We start from the raw sequence: 3,802 nt of genomic DNA on the forward strand, positions 1-3,802 counted from the left end.
GAGTTATGGGATGTCGTTGAGAGTGGAGTGTCTACATTAGGTGATAATGCAACTGAGGCGCAACGAGTAGCGCATCGTGATCAGAAGAAGAAGGACAATAAGGCTTTGTATCTCATCCATCAAGGGATGAATGACGAGACGTTTGAGCAGATAAAAGGAGAAACAACTGCCAATGAGGCTTGGATCATTTTGTCAAACAATTATAAAGGTGATGACAAGATTAAGAGGGTGCGTCTTCAAACCCTAAGACGCCAATATGAATTGCTGCAGATGGAAACCACAGAGACTATTGATGTTTATATAAATAAAGTTATTGCCTTGACAAATCAGATGAAGGTCAATGGTGAAACACATTCGGAGCAGGCAAAGGTGGAGAAGATTTTGAGATCTTTAACTTCCATATTTGAACATGTTGTTACCGCAATTAAAGAGGCCAATGACATTTCAAAAATGACAGTAAGGTTATTGTCTGGTTCTCTACGAGCGCATGAGCAGCGGATGAATGACAATAAGATTGAAAAACCAATTGAACAGGCTTTACAAGCACAAGTCTCAATTGGTAGCTCATATCATAAACATGGTAGCTATTTCAGCAAAGGTCGTGGTGGCCAGAATCATGGAGGCGCTTGGCACGGGGAACATGGTCGTGGAGGACGAGGAGGCATTTATAATAAATCAAATGTTGAGTGTTATAATTGCCATAAACGTGGCCATTATGCAAATGAGTGCAAATCAAGAGGTGATAATCATGCTGCCAAGTGTGCTCAAGAAGACAGTAATCACGAACAAGATGAAGAGGATCATGCAGTACTAATGGCAGCCACATCAAATGAAACACCAAACAATCAGACTTGGTATTTGGATACAGGTTGCACAAATCACATGTGTGGTAAGAAGGAGTTGTTTGCATATTTGGATGACTCATTTTGCACAAAAGTGAAATTCGGTGATGGTAGGTTCGTTCCGGTGACTAGAAAAGGGCGAATTCTTATCACATTGAAGAATGGTGATCACAGGTACATCTATGATGTTTTCTATGTACCTGATATGAAAAGTAATTTGTTGAGTATGGGGCAGCTGGCCGAGAAGGGTTATGTGATGAACATAGTTGAAAATAAATTATCAATTTTTGATAAAAAAAAAGGTAGTTTGATTCTTAAATCCTTTTTATCAAAAAACCGTATGTTTCCAGTAGATATTCATATGGGTGATTTCAAGTGCTTGGAAAATCTTTCCAAAAGAAATTTAGTGAATGGTTTACCTCATATTCATCACCCTGATCAATTGTGTGAGGCTTGCATTTTTGGAAAGAATCACAGGATACCATTTGTTAAGGAGCCTTGGCGTGCAAAATTTCCTTTGGAGCTTGTTCATACAGATGTTTGTGGCCCGATGAATATATCATCGGTTGGAGGTAATAAGTATTTTTTAACCTTTATTGATGATTTTTCAAGGAAAACCTGGATTTATGTATTGAAAAGCAAGGATGAGGTATTCCACTACTTTAAAATATTTAAAGCATTTGTTGAAAGAGAGAGTGGCAGACAAATTAAGATGGTGCGTAGTGATGGAGGAGGTGAGTACAAGTCTAATGAATTCAAGAGGTATTGTGAAGAACTTGGGTTGCAACATAACATTACTTGCCCCTAAACACCTCAACACAATGGAGTTGCTGAGAGAAAGAATAGAACAATCATGGACATGGCGAGGAGCATGCTTAAAGCGAAAGGTATGCCAAATTATTTTTGGGCTGAGGCCGTAACATGTGCGGTATATTTGATAAACAGATCACCCACTTGGAGTGTTCCTAACACAACTCCGATTGAGGCATGGAGCGGAATCAAACCCAATGTGCAACACTTGAAAGTATTTGGGTCCATTACTTATGCCCACGTCCCTAAAACAGCAAGATCGAAGTTGGATGATAAGGCAGTGAAGACCATTTTTATTGGTTATAAAAATGGAGGATACAAACTGTATAATCCAATGACAAAGAAGGTGATTATTAGTCGTGATGTTACATTTGTCGAAGATGAGGAATGGCAATGGAATGCAGCAGCTGAAATAGATTCGAAAAAACAATATATTTATGTTTTGAACGATGATATGGAAGATGGAGTCACTCTTGAAGCACCTGCAGTTCAACTTGAAGCTGCAGTTCAACTTGAAGTTGTAATTCAACCTGAAGTTGCAACTCCAATTGCAACTATGATGGAGCGACCAAGAAGGCAACAGCGGCAACCTGTACATCTTCAAGATTGCGAAGTAAATCTTGATGATGTAGTTGATGACAATGGAGATTTGGTTCACTTTGCTTTTTTTGCAGGATCAGAACCTGTGAGACTTGCCGATGCCATTCAACACCCCAAATGGCAAAAGACTATGAATGAAGAATTGATGGTGATTGAGAAAAACAATATCATGACTCAAATTGGGAAGGTTGTTCCAAATAAGAATTAAGGGAGGATGTTGATTACTAATTCAGATTTTATTATTATTAATTCTGATTTTATTATTTATTATCTTTAAACTATTTTACCGTTATATTGCATTGATGGTCAGTTTACAGGCTTGTTAGTATTCCTATTTTATAGCTTTCAGTAATTGTAATTTTATTATATATATTATTGAAGTAAATCAAAATGAATACGATCAGTATTACAATTTTGTGCAATTACGTTCATTCAGTTGCTACAACCTATTGTCTTCTCTTATTTACTTCCACTAGTTTCTACATTATTCACTTCAAGAGTAACTTACACTATATCAACTATACAAATCAACCAAATTTTCATATTCAAACCAAAACATCTACCATAAATCATCCATATCAAAATCAACATATTCACATTTTATTTCAAACAATACCCTGCATTACTAATACACAATCAATCCTGCCAACAAAATTTGGAATTGGTGACCACGCCATCCCTACATCCGGATAATCCTAAAGCTAAAAGGGTCACATGAAAAACCTAGATTGAGACAAACCTAACAAGTTCAAAATTTGACTCAAAGAGAAGAGTAAAAATGAACTTACTTTATCACAAATTCTGATCACGCAGTCTTGTAGTCTTCACTATCAGGAGTCTAATGGCGGACTTCGATCATCAAATTGATGAGCGAGAAGTTCAAAATCTTATAAAGAAGGGAGAGAAAAGGAAAAAGAGAAGTTTTAGAGAGATGGTGGTTCTTTTAAAATGAAACCTCAATAACTAAATTTTCTTTTTATAACTCTTTTTATTTTAATAATAAAATATTCAGGTGTCATTTAAAATATATCACTTCTACTCTAAAGTTATTTTCTAAATCCTTACATTCTTCCAAACAAGAAAATTTTCGTCCCCGAAAATTGACTTACCAAAAAAGAGATAGGATAAGTTTTTCTCATGGATTTTTTTTCAAATTCCCAAGTTAAATCACCAAATCTATCATCACACACCACCTTCACCATATTGATGGTCTTGCCTCTGAATTGTTTATTATAATGATCTTCAATCCTAACGGGTTTTGCTTCAAAAGACAAATTATCCAATACGCGACTAGGGCTTGGGATATATTTCCTTAGCTGAGACACGTGAAAGACATTATGCATGTTATCTAACTGAGGAGGTAGAGCGATCTCATAATAAGTCACTACCTACCTTTCTCAGGATTTGATAAGGTCCATCAAACTTAAAAGATAACTTCCTTGATTCTTTAGGTGTTTCTTCCAATTTGAAACGTATTGCATTTGTTCTTGTCTTGTCCTGTGATTGTGATATGTTCCCATTCTTGACAATGTGTGCGTACGAATGATTTG

The sequence above is a fragment of the Phaseolus vulgaris genome, chromosome 6 (genome assembly GCF_051622355.1).
Source record: "Phaseolus vulgaris cultivar YP4 chromosome 6, ASM5162235v1, whole genome shotgun sequence".
Lineage (NCBI taxonomy): Eukaryota > Viridiplantae > Streptophyta > Magnoliopsida > Fabales > Fabaceae > Phaseolus > Phaseolus vulgaris.